General features: G+C 42.5%; 1 long non-coding RNA gene across 1 annotated transcript in view; it reads right to left on the reverse strand.

Annotated features, from left to right (window-relative positions):
* Positions 1-797: 797 nt before the first annotated feature.
* LOC118016864 overlaps positions 798-18,097 on the reverse strand; it is a 33,774-nt gene continuing 16,474 nt past the window's right edge. Inside the window, exons 2-3 of the long non-coding RNA XR_004680950.1 lie at positions 15,241-15,380; positions 798-946 (exon numbers count right to left, since the gene is read on the reverse strand). This is a non-coding gene — a long non-coding RNA (uncharacterized LOC118016864). The remainder of the gene's footprint in view (positions 947-15,240; positions 15,381-18,097) is intronic.

Below are 18,097 nucleotides of genomic sequence, written 5' to 3' on the forward strand. Positions count from 1 at the left end.
TTCACATCTCTGTGAGGTAGTTAGAGGTCCTATGCTAACCACCTTGCCCCGCACCCACTCCCGACACACATACACACCCACACACACACACAGAAACTGAAAGTCAGCTTCAATATGAGGCCAGGTCTCAATTACTTTCATAGAAGGGTCAGAAATTTATGAATTATATTCAGATGTGCAAAAGTAAACATAGATTCTTTATTTTCTCTCTCAGATCTTATCTTATTGGAGGGTGCTTTATTTCCACAGGTAGGAGAGAAAAGTTAATGTTGCTACTCCAGGGTTACTGTGTCTTTGTTGTTCCTTGGATGTTCCAGGCCTGACATGATGTGACTGTTTGGATCTTATCTCTGTTGCCCATTCTTGTCTCTAGTGTGAGGCAGCTTACCTCATTTGCACCTCGCAATTGATGTAGAAGTTGTGATTTCTGCCATAGCCTCCTGACATGAAGACCCAGCACCATAAAATAACCTCCTCATTCTCCGTCCCTCTGTGGTTCAGGGGCCTATAGCACTTCCTGATTCTTCTCCTTGGACACATGAGGGTTCTGGAGCTCCCTGTGGACCAAGGGTCCCTCCTGCCTTTCTGAACTCCCGTGTGTGTGGTGCCAGGCTGCTGCCGTGCTAGGCTGAGAATAGGGAGCCCCCCCAAAGGGGGGTTAACTAACATTTATCTTGAGATGTTTGGGATGTGTCAACCTGCTGGGAGAGTTTCTCAAACCTTCTTCCACGGGGAATTTTGATCTTGATGGTGACGTCATGTTCCTCAGTTCTGATATCTTACCTCTCTTTCTTCTCCCTTCCTGGATTCTTCTCTCTGGAACCTGAAGGGCTTTGTTCCTTTCCCTTTCAGTCAGATGAAATTTATTCTTACATCATATCTTCCTTCTTCCTTTTTCTAGGTCTTATAAATAAAGCTCTGGAGTCCAAATTTACCAGACTTCACTCTAGATAAGTAAAGGGAAGCTTTACAAAGTAGAAGTCTTTTTTTTTTCCCCCCACCAAAAGCTTGGCTTTCAAGGCCATTGTCATACTTATGAACCCAAAACACTAGCTTTTCAACTCAGAGGAAAATGATAACCTCTGAGTTTAAGTATCTGCCTACCCTCTCTTTCCCTGTGGCAATCAATTGTAAAGGCCAAAGAAATTTAAGGAAACGTGATTTGCTAGGGATTAGTATTTGAAGGGAGGAGGAAGAGAGACTAGCTTAATATTTTAAGAATATTCTCCATTGAGCTTATGGGAGAGCCACTTGTTGCATATCAACAATATGCCGGGCACTGTGGTAAGTGTTTCTCTTGTTTTTCTTCATGTGATCTTTACAGCTCCCAAAGAGGACTTTACTAATGAAGACACTAAGGTCTTAGGTTAACCTCTCTTACCTACCAATCAACACTAACATTTAGAGAGGTTATCAATCTTGCTGAAAATCACAGAGCTCATCAGGAATGGAGCCAGGATTTGAGCCCATGGGCTCTGCCTTGACAATTTGCAGAATTAGTGATGGTGACACTGTGTCTCAGAGAGGACAGACAGATGATGACAAGTAAATCTGTACCATGTCCAAGAGCACACACCAGATATCTCATTACACCTTGCTTTCTCGTATTTTTCACTACAATTCTCATGCCCTTTGAAACTCATCTGGAAAATCTAAGTATTGCTCAGTGGAAGAGAAGAACTGGCAAAAATGTGGCAGAAGACAGAAGGAAGAGGGCATAGAATGTTCACAAAATACCAATTCCTGGGGAAAAAAAAATCTCATTTTCCTGGTAAGTTCATTAATTTTTCACCCACACCATTTTTGAAAAGGATTTTAACGAGCCATTTATTGGAATTTGTTAGGGGCCTGCATTGTAGATGTTATATTTTTATTGGTTCCTTTTTATGAAAAGGCAAAACCAAAGTACACAGCGTTCGGAGGACTTTCTTAAAATGGGAGGCATCTGAGTCACAGAAGTAAAGTTAAATTCTCTAAGCTTCCGGTCCCATAATATCTTTCTTTAAATACACTTTTGTCCTGCAGCTTCACTTTACCAAGATCACAGGATGATTCTGTAGGAAGAAGAGAATCCATCTGACCTGCCTACACGGCAGTGAAGCAACCTCCCTGGAACTCGTTTCTTTTCACCCCCCAAAGAAATCATGTTTTTTAAACAACAGAGGTGGCAGGAATTTGGGGGGAAAAAAAAAGAGTAAGTCCAACGTTCTTTTAAAAAATAGTGTTCCCTAAAGTATAGATTAATAGCATAAGCCCATATTTCAATACTGTCATGCTTTCTCACTCATACTCTCTATAACTTAGTATGCACTATTAGGAAGAAAGAAAAGCAAATAGTCAAACTTGTCTAAAGATAAATGACAAAATGTTCCAGAACAGCAGTGAAAACCATTACGATCAGTGGTTGATGCATATGAAAACACCTTAGAATACTTAAGAGGGGTTCTTTTATATAATCAAAGGTGATTTTAAAAAGATGAAGATTCCAAACAAAAACAAAGAAGTGAACTTTAAGCGAAAATGGAGCAAGAATATTATACAAGGAAGCAAGAACAGTTTTAAATACATAAAGTAGAGGAAGATGAAGGAGTCAATAGGGTTGTTAAGAGAGAACGCAAGAACTTTTTTTTTTTTTAAGTGGAAAGACGGCTTGAGAAATGAAATGACTTCTTTGTCTCAGTATATGAGCAAGATACATAGGGACAGATGCCAGAAACAGTCACATTTCCCGAAGGAGGAAGAAATAGAAAAGAAAATTGGTTTCCTGCCAGAACAGGTGGCGTGTTGACATGTACACATGTGACAGGCAGCATTCTGAAACTTTCCAAGGGTCTGACCAGGCCAATCTGAGGTTGTCTCTAAGACTTCAGGGCAAGGCACCACGGCGGAGGCTCAGTGAGATGGTTTCAGATGGTTCTGGACACATGAGAAATAGCAGTGGAGGGTAAGCAAAATCATGGAGCAGCCTGCTATTGAGCACAAGGCTGAAGGTTGGGCTAAACTCATTCAGAACTCAGGGTCTGATATTTTTAACCATCCATTTTGGGAAAAGAGCCAAATGTCTGGTTAATTTCAGGTGCCGGCAGATATTAACTCACTCAACTCCCTTTGACCTTCTCAATACTGTGAAAGCTTTATCAGGACTTTTCTTCCTTCCTTTCTTTCTTTTTTTTTTTTTTTAACTTCTTTCTCCTTTTTTCTGGGTAGTGGCAGTACTGGTGGTTAATAAGTGGGTGGGTGGGTGGGTCTGAGATAGGGAAAGAACATGGAGGTAGGGGTGAAAAGTTGATGTAAAATGTTCCTACAGAGTTTAGAATTCTGTACTATTTGTCTAACCACCTTTCATTATCATCCGTGACTGGGACTCTGTAAACGGCACACCTACCCAATCACAAAAATGTTTAAATAATAGTCTGGGCCTAGATTTGGGGTAAAATCATCAAACCAAATAGTGATAACTTGAGAATAACATTTCTGACCTGGCAATAATTGAGAGTCAGTAGAGAGTTGTAGTTACAGACATGGGCTCAGAAATAAGACTACTTGGTTTTGAATCCTCAGTCTACTCACTGACTCTGACATTGGGTATTGAACTACATGATCTTGGGTATCAAACCTTCCAATGCCTTAATTCCCTCAGCTATAAAGCAGGGATAATAGCAGCACCTCTCTGTGCAGATGTATCCCTATGCATCTTCCATGCTGTTTCTTCTCCCTCCTGAGAACACAGGAAAACCACATTTCCCATTCTGTTTCTTAAACTATGTGGGGCCCGGTGACCAGTTCTGACTATTAGAATGTGGGCAGAAGTGGGAATGACACTCCTGGGCTGGCCCCTAAAATCTCCCATGAGATCCTCTGGGCTCCTTCTCTCCTCTCACGTTCTGCTTGCCAGTTGCAGAAGATCCAGGAAAAGATTCTGAGACCCCCTAAAGCTGTTGCTGCTTCCAAACCATGGTGTAAAACTCTGCTTGCCAATCATGTACTTGACAGTGAGGTAAGGAAGAAATCAATCTTTTATTGTATGAAGCCACTAAGATTTGAGGGTGTTTGTTATAGCAATTAGTCAATTCTAATACTACCTCAAAGTATTAGTCACCCATGACTAAAAACAACAGCATAAAGTCATTATTAAAGATTAAATTAATTACTATCTATAGAAACTATCACAACAGTATCTGATGCATGCTAAGCTCTCAGTAAATATTACCTCACATATCATAGTCAATATGGAATTGGCCAGTTGGGTATATCCCAAAACACCACTTGGTCCATTAACTCTAAGAAATACTATTTGCACCTTCTCAGCAAATTTCCCAAATCTCTCTTTTGATATCAACATGAAATGGAAGAAGTCCCAAATTTGAACATGGACTGGGCCACCGATCCCTCATAGCTGTTAAACCGGCTCTATGATATGCTGCAAATAATCACCTTGGGACAGACTGGGCAAGACAGGATAGTCAAACGGTTGGACATCCGCAAGAACCTCTAAGTCTCAGGCATTCTGGCTGCTCAGAGATACCTTTCCATAAAACCTAAGATTCAGATGACCAATAACATGACTTCAAGATCTCAATAAGGAATTTTACAAGAGAAATCACACCAACTGTTTAAATACTTGTACTGCAGGGCTGTTAGGTTTCTCAACAGTATATGCAAAGGGCTTAGCACACAACATGCTAGGTAAGCACATGCTAGGTATCTAATAAATTGTAGCAATAATAATCATAACAAACAGTAATTATCACTATTATTTGAATACTTCTTTTTCTTAGAACTTCAAGAGTGTGTCTATTCTATGCTTTCTATCTTGGGTTCTTTAGAAAGTGATTTTACATCCTGATGCAGCTGTGGCCTTATTACATAATGCCATCTTTCCTAACGCTTCATCTACTTTTTCCTCTCTGCAGTCATGGGCCATCACTCGTTCTTATGCTTGCTCGACCTAATGAGGCTAATTGGTCTCTGCCCTCTTTGTAACAACATCCTTTACTTATTTGCCAACTCCACACTTGTGTATTATTGAATACCATGCACTAGATATGCAACACTGCACAGAGATCTCAACAATAATTAGTCAGCAGAAGGTGATTTTTCCAAAAAAACATTAGTCTCAGCTCTAGAAATCCCCTTCTTTCATACATTCAGGTCAATAGATAAAGACCTTAATGTTCCTTTAATGTGGAGATGAGCAAACCTGGCTGCTTTTAGGTTTGGCAAACTCTGTCTGGCTATTTTTCAAGCATTATATGGCTGGCAACTTCTCAGATGTATTCTGCCAAACACTTTTTCCCCTTAACCTCCAAGTGTGTATGTATTTCAAAGGGAATTTAAACATAAATCTCAGATTTATTCATACTTAACTGATCAAAGTTGTGGCATCGGTCTTGATCAACACATACAGGTTCTAAATTCTGTTTCTTTGACCCGGGAAACCTACAAGGGCTGGCAACAACCACCTCCTAGAGAAGAAAGAAAACCAGTTGTCTGGGCCTGGGATACAGCTAGCTCACATCTGTCTTTCAGACAATATTTGTTTGTTTATTTATTTAGATTTTACTTATCCATTTGAGAGAAAAAGAGAGAGAGAGAAAGCACAGGAGCAGGGATGGGAGAGGGGGAGAGGGAGAAGCAGGCTCTCCGCTGAGCAAGGAGCCCAATGCGGGGCCTGATCCCGGGACCCTGGGATAACCTGAGCTGAAGGCAGACTGCTTAACCGACTGAGCCACCCACATGCCCCATTTTCAGACAATATTTAAAGTGACTTTTTCCCCTCTGAATTCTAAAGGAAGGGTCAAGAAAAAGATATAAATGTTCCCAAATCTCTCTTTTGATATCAACATGAAATGGAAGAAGTCCCAGACACTCTCAGTGAGAGAGGTCTGGGGTAAGCAATCTGGTTGGAAGAGGATAGATGCAGGAGTCTAGTCCCAGAGCTTGGTTGGCATGGCACTTTACGTAAGACTGAGAAAACACTCACCATCCATATCAAGGAAAAGGCAGTGGTAACAAGGAAGGGAGGATTGGGTGGGGGCAGGGGGAGTGAACATGGCAGTAATGGAGATTCTTGGTATCCTCTCCAAGCCGCTCTTTGGGACTGTGTCTGACCTGATAACACCACACTTGGGATCTAGTATCTTGGGGGCTCCAATCTCCAGAAGCAGAAGGAACCACTAAAATACTGGCTAAGCAAGAGTGACAATAAAAGGCAAATCTTTACTAAAAGTGTATGGACATCAAGCATGCCAAATTCAGCCTGGTTAAATGCCCAGGTTATTTTGCTGTGATCCATTTTTTCCCTGGCAACTTTTTATAATATTGGCTCTCCTCCCAAAGATGACAGAGCATCATGTGAGTATGCACGGAGGATGTTCACTCTGCAAATATTCCAGGGAAGGCTTGTCTCCTAGAAAGGCAGGTTAAAAAATTCAGCAGATTTATTTTAGCTGCTTACGATATAGAACAGGATGAAGTGGTCTTACCTCAAAAAGATGGGAGATAGCCTTAGACTGTCCCAGAAATCAGTAACTGTGCAGACATTTGTCAGTTTACAAACCAGTTTTAAAGTAATGTTTCAAAGATGTACCTCCCCTTCCAACCCCAGAATAGACCCATGGAGAACAAAGTTTACATTTGTAAAAGGAAAATGTTTAAGATATCTGCTTTTCAACAACCACTGAATGTTATTACATTAGTTATAACTTCCAAAGACAAGTATTTTTTTTAATAAAACCAAGGATGGTGGACAGACTCTAAGATGGCCCTGTGATTCTTAGTTCTATATTCTTGGTGTGCATACCCTTGTGTAATCTCTTCTTCTCGTGTATGGGTAAGACCTAGAACTTGCTCCTAACCCAACAGAATACAGAAAAAGTGATAGGCTATCACTTCAATTATTATGTTGTGTTATGTAAGACTCTATCTTGCTGGCAGATTGGCCCACATGGCAAGGGGCTAAAGGCAGCCTCTAGGGCAGCTTCCGGCTGACAGATGCCAATAAGCCAGAGGCCCCAGTCTTACAACTGCAAGGAAATGAATTCTCCCCAAAATGTGAGGGAGCTTAGAAACAGATTCTTGCCCAATTAAGCCTCCAAATGAGAATGTAGCCCAGCGGATACCCGGATGACAGCCTTCTGAGACCCTGAGCAGGGTACCCTGCTACATTGTGGCCAGACTCCTGACTCATGGAATCTGTGAGGTCATAAATGTGCTAAGTTGGTAGTAATTTGTTGTTCAGCAATAGATCACTAACACACCAAGTGTCTATCAGCCATTTCTACTTCTCAGAGCTTTCATATTAAAACAATGAAAAACCAAGCTGAGCTCTGTAGTCAACTGATGTTTTAAGTGGCACAACGAGCCACAAGTCTGCTACTGCCAAGTTAACACCAGAGTAAAATGAGAGAAACATTTCGTCGGGGACAGGCCTTTCCTCACCTCTCAGCACAGTTAGGAAAAAAACCCAGAGTGAATGCTAATGTGTCCCTCAGGCATCTGAATACTGTGTCAGGGAAATGTTTTGTTGGAACAAAGAGAACCCAATACTCCGAAGCATTCCCCACCCTAGAGGTCACTAGTAGAATTTCCTTGAGGCCCCCAATCCAAATAGATGAAATAGTTAGGACAGCCCACATATAGTTACATTCACGTCATCATTTGACTGTGAATTGCAATTTTCAAAAATCTTATTACACCCACAAAGAAATCCATACTTCTTACTGTGACATTCAAGGCCTGCAGACTCAGGCACAGCCTGCATCTTTGACTAGCCTTCCTGTTCAGTATGTCTGCCCCACATGGGCCTTGCTCCTGTTCCCCAAGCACACAAAGTTATGCCTGCTTCCAAGGTTTCTGTCTGAAGCACTCCCCAGAATTTCCATGGATATCTCCTCAGACTGAGGTTCAATCGTCCCTCCCTCAGTAAGACCTTCCCCAGTTGTCCTGAAGGCCCCCTTCCCACCCAGTCACTCGTTTCCACCTTAACTTCTTTTATTTCCTTCAGGATACTAATACTATCTGAAATGACTCATTTACGGGCTTATATATGTGATAGTTCTCTGTCTCTCACTAGAATATGATTGCCACATAGTAGATGCTCAATAACTATTTACTGAATACAAAAATTGAGATACAATTATTATAAAAGACTACTAATACTTGGTTTATTTTTCTTCTTCGCTCCTTGCACACTCTCTCACAGGTCTGAAATCCCATAGTAGTTCTGCCACTAACTAAGCCAGCATTTTGCATACACCTGCACACACACCACCATACAAGGTATCTTCAGGCAAATGGAAGTGGGAGAAGACACAGCTTTGCCCTTGAGGACTATACAAATTAACTGGGTGGGAAGATGTAGCACACATAAATTGATCAAAATCTAACTATAAGGCACTCTCCACACCAATATCTGGGCCAAACTAAATACAGAATTACTTAGGGAGTGCAACGGGGAGTGATTAGATGATTCTTGAGATGGGTGCATCCGTGGGAGAGAAGGCTAGGCATTCAGAATGAGGTGAAAAGACTGAGGGGAAGGCATTAAACTCCTGGAGCTGATGTATCCATTTCCCAGAAGAAAATATATCTCTAACCCAGAGCTTGCCTGAGCTTTGGAATCACTTTAAAACAAACAAGCAAACAAACAAACAAACAAAATGCTGGCCTCTACCTAACTGAAGATACCAATATTGGCCTCAACTCCAATTAAATCAGAGTCTCTGGGGGCTAGGTTTGGGATGAGTATTCTTCAAAAGATCCCCCCCACCCCGAGTCAATGTGCATCCAGAGTTGAGAGCCCCTGCCAGCCTGAAACCCCATTACTGGGTTCCACTGATGAGAAATTCTCCAGAACGACAAGGGGAGGCAGCAACAGGTAACAGGTAAGGTTCTGGAGTAGAATAGCCCAGGTTTAAACAGAGGGCCTGCAACTTATCTGCTGGGTGATCTTGAGCATGTGACTTAACCTCTCTGAGCCTTGTGTACACCTCTGTGGGCTGGGAATAAGAAATGCAGCGCCGTGGATGGCACACAGAGGTCAAACATTTTCATTATCGTCATTATCCATGCCCAAGATTCTCAATTTTTCATAAAGGTATTGGAAAGTCCAATGTCCAAGCCTTTCTGAAGTTTTTGCTTCTGTCAGCTTAACAAATTATCTTAACCCTGACTACAGCCTGGACCTAGCACGTTGACAAATTCAAGCACATATAAGCAGGATCACAAAGAAATAAGACAGAGCTGAGATAAGTCCACCTGGGAGCAAATGAGCATCTTAATGGAAAGTGAAATCATGAGTGATGGGGCCAGCAGGCTCCTCTGATGAGGAGACCAGAAGCTCCCAGTGTCGGAACAGCCCTTTCTGTAAAAAAGTTACAGGGCATTTAAGTGAAACATGGCGAAGATTTTCCACATTACTTGGATCAACAGTGCCGTCCTTCCCCTTGTTAGTGTGGACACAGCCCTAGAATCCAGATCATACTGTGAATCACTCCCTATCTACCTCATCCTACTTCCCATCACTTTACTCCAAAGTGCCCTAACATGTGGCCTGCCTAATATTTTTCAGACAAGTCATTTAAACATTTTCCTCAACTTCTCAAAACTAGCAATGTGCCAAGAATGAAACCATTTAGATTATTTCTACTTCTCAGAGAGGAAGTTTATTCCTTTAAGCGTTCAGAATTCACGGCGTAACACCATTTTCACATTTCCATATTATGTTTAAGATGCCTGCCTTGTGATCACATAGAACACAAATTTGGGAATCTTGGGCATAGAGACCTCAAGTCCTAGAAGGGAAAAGCTTTAGGAGCAGTGGGTTTTAGAGACTGAGCAGTAAAAGGGCTGCATGAGGGGGAAATTGACAAGAAACGTAAGAGCTCAAAGAGACATTGGGTCAGCAATTTCACATGCTCTGGAAAGTCATATAAAATAGGAATACAGAGGTGTCCTTTCAGCTAAGCAACACTGTGGTGTTCAGTAATTGTAACCTCAGTTATTGTAGTTTCAAGGTCTAAAATATACATTTGGGTTTTCTTTTGTAGTTTAAAAAATGCATTTCTTGTATATTGCTAAATGCTTAGAAAATGAAGGCTGGAAGAAGATCCTCTGATCCTCTGATTGTGATCAACGCTGGGGTAACATTCCAGGTGACTCTAAGTCTCTTTATTAGTCTCTTTAGTGGCATTTGAAATTTGTGTAATAAGCATTTATTATTTTTGTACTACTAAACGATACATTTCTAGATGAAATAAAATGTGTGTTTTACAAAAAGACTCTGGCCCCTTTGGAAAGAAGAAGTGGGTTTAGAAAATCCCAAAAATCTTCTGCTGAGTGAAGGAAGGGCTGTCACTGAGTATGAATCTTAAATATTTAGTGGGCTGGGAAAAGCCTTCTGCCCTGGAAAGAGAAGATGAAAAAGACTCCTGGTCAGAAAAGGACAGCCCTTCTGGCTCCCCCGGGTGGCTGTGAGTGACTCAGCTCGCCTTCCAAAGACTTGCCGACGAGGTGACAGCAGACACACCACCGCTCGCGTCCGTGGAGGGCAGACCTCCGAGAAGCGTTCTCCTCTGCAAAGATTTAAGTTTCTGTTTCACAAATTCAATCAGTGCTTTTCATGATTCCAAAGGACTCCCGTTCAACTTTTTTTTTTTTCCTCTTCCATCATTCACCTCGGAAACATTCCTTTCTGTGGATTTTCGTGAACTCCTGCCCAACACCAGGTGCAAATTGAAAAACTCCCACTGGCCAACTTCAGCATAGGGAGGACTACTGTTCTTTCAACAGAGCCCTCTTTCAGGCCAGGGGTTCAGCTCTTCGCCCCTGGGCACACGAGTCAGGGGTTTCACTTTGATCCGCAAGCATCACTCATGAAAAACTCCCTCTGTGGCGGCTGCCTCTGTAGACCCCCCAGCCTAGAGGCTCAGCTGCATCTGTCTATGCAGACCTGCACCTTCGTCGGGGAGGAAAGCCGGAGGGATTCCTTGCTCATCTTAGCCTTTAAGTGTACAACTGTCCCCGCCTCAGACATGTAATTTTCCAGCCACCGTGGTGTATGTGCAGTTGACATTGTCATTTGGCAAATAAATACTTTACAGCAAGTTACTCTCCTTGGCTTGCAGTTCAGAGACTAATGGGTGGTCTTTCTCACTCGGGGCACTCCACAGACGGACCACAAGGTCAGCTGTGCCACCAACATCCAAGGAAGGACATGGGTGCCTTCAGAAACTGGCCAGCTCAACTGGGAATTCAATTCTGGTTTCAACTCAGCTCTGCACACTACTTGTGTGAGCAATCACCCAATTAAATTTTATTTTACAAGCCTTTACTGAGCATCTACTTTGTCATTTCAGCTGCCATAATTAATCCAAACATCTATTATTGAATTGAATTGCCACCTCCAGATCTTGTGGAGGGATTGGAAGAGCAAGATTACCTCTTTATATTTGCCTCCAGCCTCGATATAAATATTTTATCCTCTGCTAATTGAGGGTGGGGTACACATGGCTAATAATAAATCCTACTATTAGAGTTTTCCTGATCTGAATTCATTAGATTTGCACTATGGATGCGGTGAATAAACATGACATCCAAATTCCCCATTTGAAGTACAGGAATGGAGAGCTTGGAGTAAGGTTTTCTGGTGTTACAGGCAGGCTGTGTGTCTACCTGTTTTACAGCTCAAAGAAGTAGTTTGGATGACATCTTGGAAGAAAGACACCAAAACATCAGATTATAAACATTATAGAAAGCTCCAGATCTTACCCTGCAAACTAGCTATATCAGTGAGCGTCCTGCAGGATACAGATGGTTCACTCATACTGAATTAGACTGTTCAAAGGCATAGGCAAGGTTTCAGGGAATAGACCAGGACAAGGCAGTGCTGCATGGCTAGGAGCAACTAAGAACTGCTGCTATCACTGGAAGCCCAAATACACAAGAAAGAGAAGAGGATACCAGAAGCAGGAGAGGGCAGCTAGAGAGGCAGCATTGCCTGAAAGGGACTGCAGCTTTTGGCAGAAAGACACAGACAAACCACAGCAACCAGGCAGTAGGGAGTCAGGGAATTAATACCTCAACTCCCTCCCTCTCCTCCTACTTCCTGATCCCCAGCTGGTGTCCCCTATGAGCCAAGGCCAATGGGGAACAGGAGGATAGGGGGCATGGGGTGCATATGGGTCAGCCTCCTGGGGCACAGAGAAGAATGGAGAAGGGTGGAGAGTGGGTGGGGTGAGGGGGGCACATAACAATATCGAGAATACCACCTAGTTTTAAGTGCAACGAGTACACACTGAAGAGCACAATAAAAGCATTCTTTCCTGGGAGCTAAAAGTTAATGTGTAATTAGGGAGTTGATGCCTGAGCTGGTTCTAGCACAGGTAGAAGTCAATCTAGATGGAAGGGGAAGGCATTGTGGGCTGAGAGGGACTGTGGGGAAAGGAGTGTCAAAGGTGTGTGGCCAGAGCCTGGGGCAAGATGGGAGCCCCGAGGGGTGAGGGGGCCAGGTTATAGAATGCTACGCTGGGTGGAGGCAGGAGGACTTTTTTTCTTTTTTCTAGAGAGAGAGATGCACATGCGCACTCACAAGAGCAAGTGTGAGTGGGGGGTGGGACAGAGGGAGAGAGAGAATCCCAAGGAGACTCCACGCTGAGCACTGAGCCCTATGTGGGGCTCGATCCCACAACCCTGAGATCATGACTTTAGCCAAAATCAAGAGTCAGATGCTTAACCGACTGAGTCACCCAGGCGCTCCGGCAGTGGGATATTTTTATGGACTTTCAGCAGTGAAGTGTTATCATCAGACCCATAGTTTAGAAAGGCTGCCAGCTACACAGAAATGGGATTAATGACACTGCTGAGCTTCAAACCCCTTTCTGGAAACAAGTAGAACAAAGAGATTAGATAATCAAAATAAATAAAAGAATTTCTTCTGACCATGACAGCCCCACAGAACTTGGTTCAGGTAACAGCTGAGGAGTCAGTACAATCATCTCCCTGCATAACCCAAACAATCATTATGCTTAATTACCTTTCCAAAAGATAACCTTCCTCTAAGTTCGATGTTTCCTTCCACAGAATCTATGGACATTCTTTGTATCTAGAACAACACTGAATATATCACACAGAAGGGCCGGGTGCTTTTGTGTCATAGGAAGCTCATAAAGAGCCTTCCTTGGCACTGGAAGCCCCCTTTGGCTGACTTTTTTGCTGCTTTCCTACACCACTGTAAACGGCTGCCCCATTACTTCATGCTGAAATATGTATACATCATAACTTTCACAGTTAGTTGTTACTTTTGATTAAGTAGACCGCACCCCCCTTGAACGCACCATGCCAAATCCTGCTGTGTGTCCCTCGCTACCACCCCCAGTGCTAAATACGCTCCAAACATAAGCAGGTATTTGTTTTTTCAAGAGCATACGCTCACTCTTTATGCAGGAAACAACTCGTGCCTTGAAAGGAGGGATTCCCTACAACTCACCAAGGTGTCTCTCTCTAAAATAGTCTATGCCTTTAAGCATCCATACTGTCTGAGCGCCAGACAAATATTTATTTAATCAGAACCACTATTTTTAACATCTGTAATATACTAGCCTAGAGAGTCCATGAAAAACAATAATTTTGAACATAAAAATAAGGAAATGTGTGTTAATGTGTGACTAAAAAATGACCTATTGTAGTTACCTTTCCCAAATAATATTTAAAATTTCGCAGACCTTCAAATCCTATTCAAAGATTGAATATTGTAGAAGTTTTAAACACTGTGGCAGGGCTAGCGAGGAAGGTATTTTTGGTTAGGGAAGCATTTTAGCATTTGTCATACTATACCTCTCACAACATGTAGGGCTGCTAGAACTCTGGATGTAGGAGCACCAACTCCCACTCTTTTAAAACCTGGCTAACTCTCACCTTTTCAGTGGAGGCTTTTCAGAGGACACCCTGCACAGTCCCTGGGAGTCACTCCAAATTCCACATTCTTGCAGCTAGTACTGTTTAAAATGGGGTTCTCGGTCACCCCCTTCAGGGTAACCTGTGCATCTTGTTAAGCCTGCATCCCATCAGTACTATCACTGGTTCAAATCATGCTAGCTCATGTACATCTATCATCTCCATTAGATTGTGAACTTCTTAAACATGGGAGCCGTATATGAATATCCTTGTTTCACAAAGCTGGCGCAAGTCCCAGAAAATAGTATATTCTTTTCCCACAACTGTAAGAGGTCCCTATGTATCACCATATTCAGATGCCTTATCTTGACCCCAACCAACATATTCTAAACATCAATTGCCACATAACAAAGTGCCACAGAAACACAGTGTTCCCTCCAAAGAATTCTACTGGTCAAGCAATCAGAGAGGGTGTCCAGATTCAAGCTGAAGACCCCAGCTGGCACTGAAGGAATGTTAAAGAATTTGTAGCCATCTTTAATCTACCACAATGGCACTTGCCAGGCCTGTTAAAAGAAGACTGGCTATAATTCTTTAATCATGTTTTCAGGCTTGGGAAATAGAGTTCAAAAGAGATGGGAAAATGTATAAAACTGAACAGAAAAATCCAAATCTTCTAGCACCTGTGGCCCTCTATAGCTTACGGCCTAACTCAACTACATTTGAATCCCATTGTAGTCTCTAATAGTTCTCTTTCCCAGAAGGAAACTGGACATTTCAATGGTGGTGAATGCAATAATTGGTACTCTTTATCAGGGGTAGGGCAGCATCAGAGATGAAAGCTGCAAAAGTATTACAAAGCCTTGGGGATGGGCCTAGGGTACTGAGCCCAGAAATCCTCCTCTGGGGATTCCTTTAGCTTGACTTGTAAGGGTTGACAACTTGGAATGACTCTTGACTGGAAATTCTCCTCTATTTTGCATATTGGTGTCTCTAATCTATCCATGTACCTAAATCAGACATCTTATGATCCATTTCCCACGACTGAGAAATAAAACCTCGCCCACCTTGTTCCATGCCTGGACAAAGTGCACGACCTGGCAAACAGACAGGATCAACCAAGGTGGTGGGCTATTAGGTAGTCAAAGTGAAGAACTTTACTTGGTCAACACAGAAACTAAAATAAGTCATCCTTGTGAAGCTAGGTTAAAGTGGCATTTGAGCTAAAAGCCCTTTTGTTGAGCTGGAAAATTCTTGACCAAGGGGTGGGAGGCATAAAGTGCTTTATGAGTCATGAGAAGGTCAAAGATCACCTTTCAACTTTTACAACTAGCCCTAGCTACTTACCGTGGCTTGCTTGCTCGCCCTCTTGCCCCCTCCTCTTCACTAGCTTCATCATCTCCATCCAAGACACAGTCTATCTGTAATGAATTTGGATCCAGTTCAAGGAATACACAGGAGGACTTCAGCTCCCAGAGCAGGCTGCTCTGTAGGAGGGACAGAGAAAAGAAAACACCCTAGGGCGGCTCTGTATTTCCAAAAGATTAAAAATAATTAAACAATAAGATATTCAACTTGGATTATTTCGGGACAGTGATTAATGGCTCTTCTCTTTCTAACGGTGCCCTCCCCTAAGCTAATCCTTCCCAACCTCATTTCAAAGAAAATGTTGGTTAACACTCTATTTATTTCATTCCACGTACTCTTAAGTAAATCAAGGTTTATTATGGCCCTGACATTCATACCAATCAGCTGCCTCCCTCTCTCCTCTCCTGGCATAATTGAGGGTGAAAAGAAAGGAGCCCATTTTCAAAGGCAGCAGCGCTTAACTGAGAATTACGTAACTTGCCAGGTCAATAAAGGGTGGGTCAACCAGTATGCTGCTGCTGGAAGGAGAGGTCAGAGCCTCGGTGTCTCCTAGACCAGCGCTGCATCCACCACAAAATAGCCACTCAATAAATGTTCGTTGCACAAATACATTATAGAAACAAGGATTTTCCTTTTCGAAGTGGGAAAGCCAATCCTTTTCACAGGGACACAGATTGAAGTAAAGCAGAGGTGATGCTATGTTGCTGCTCACCTAGAATTTCTCAGATTCCATAATGGGCTCATGTGTCCATTCAACAAGCATTCTGAGCACCCACTATGTGCCAGCCTCTGAATTCCATCTCCTACTGTATTAAAATTGGCTTTGCTCTAGCAGAGGTGGCAACAGATTGTAAATACCTACCCCACCAGATGGTAGGTAGCAGTTCTGTTGCACTTAGTGCACAGAACACTGAGGCACTCGGGAATTATTAGTTGAATAAACAATAACCTAGAAAAACAATAGCCACAGATTATTTTAAGCATGACATCTCCAAAGCTCATGTCCTTGAATCTTAATGCAGCCATCTCTTGGCAGCCCAGTGTATTTTGAAGAAATGGTGGATATTCTTAGGTCATTTAATTTAAACTGTAAGAATAGAACAAAAGCAGAGATTTTAGCCCTTGTGTCTTTACCTCTTTACCTTTATGTGGTCAGGCAGAGAGCCTTGTGCACTGGCAAAGTCGGAAGGTTCATTGGCAAGATGATAAAACCATACAGGGATTGTGGAGATCATTGAGAAATGTGGCAAGCCCATTTTCCTAATTTCATGATAAATTTAATTTGAAATAAAACCTTGACCTTTGACTTAATGATAAGATTAAAATTAAACTTAGCAACTCTTAACACATTTTCAACTGCTTCCCCCAAAAGACTCTGTCAGCTTCCAACGTGGACTTCCTAACATAAGGCAACAGTTTTTATTCTACAGTTCCAATAGGTGACGTGCAAACACCAAGGGTTAATTCTTAGTCAACTCCACTTGGTCACACCTTCCTTTATTCACCCAAGCCCCAGAAGTTTTCCATGTGGACAACAGTGACTCCCCTTTCTAATCGGAAGGAATGGAGAAAGTCCTTACAGGGATGGGTTCAAGGAGACTGAATGGTCACACTGTAAGTCGGAAAAAAAAAAACCCAAAACAAAAAAACCTTCTATCATGCTCCACTGCTGTTAAAAAGCAACTAAATGCAGCCTCTATGTAACTTGGACCTGAGTCCCTGAGCATCCCATACCGAAATATAACTTCCCAATTCTGACTGAAGTCTCTGTCCCTGCGTAAGCAAAGAGCTGATCCCACTGCCCAGGGAATGTTCTGATGGAGCCACAGCAAGACTGACTCCATCAACTATGGCAAAGACTCCCGTGGCACTGTCCTCTTAACAACCACAGAAGCACTGGGCTGAGTGCTTTTTGAGAATATTACCAATACTTTCTTTCATTAACACCATAAATCAGATTTCTTAAAGGATGAAGCTTCTATAAAAACAATCTTGGTATGTCTACCCAAGTGCCTACCTTCTTGGCTGCCAGCATGCTCACCTAACTGTTGGAATTCAGGAGGTGGATCAATAAGGGAAAGCCAGCAGCTTCGGTAACAAACCACCCTAAACTGTGGTAGTTCACCACAACCATTTATTTACTGCTCATGTCAGTCTGTGAGGGTTGGATGGTTCTCCTAGATAGTTCACCTCCATGGAATGACTCAAAGATCTAGTCTCCTCGTAGCTTGTGCCACAGTCATCCATAGAATATGGACTCCTTATACACATCAAAGGAGAAAAAGAGCAAAGAGAACTGTCTAGAGAAGTTTATGTCCAGGCTTGGAAGGAACATATGTCATCTTTTGCCCCATACCATTGGCCAGTATGCAGCACTGTCTCCACCTTAACCTCAAGCGAGAGTAGGGAATTTAGACTTCCAGCGTGCCTGGCAAGAGGAGAAGGACCAGTAAGCACCAACCTCGTGTTTGCAATGAGGTTTATGTTTTCTGACATTAATATATAGAATGGGGGGAATAGAACCATCCTAACAGTTTAAAGTGCTGAAGAAAAGATCATTCTACGTGATGCTCCCTCTGCTGTAACAGCAGAAAGGGGAGGAGCTTAGCGCTGGGAGCAGGTGCACAGAAGTCCCGCTGCTTCTGTTCACATCATGGCTCTATCACGTATCAGTTCTGTGATGGTAGGTAAATTGGTCAATTTCTTTGTGCATCAGAGTTATCTGCAAAATGGAGTTAACAGTATTTACCTCAAAAAGGGTTACTGTAAGAATTAAATAAGATGAAATATTTGAAGCACTTGTCCACTTTGGAGGCTGAAAGAAAGGGTAGCAATA

This window comes from Mirounga leonina, unplaced genomic scaffold (genome assembly GCF_011800145.1).
Source record: "Mirounga leonina isolate KUSES-001 unplaced genomic scaffold, KU_Mleo_1.0 Mir_168, whole genome shotgun sequence".
Taxonomy (NCBI): domain Eukaryota; kingdom Metazoa; phylum Chordata; class Mammalia; order Carnivora; family Phocidae; genus Mirounga; species Mirounga leonina.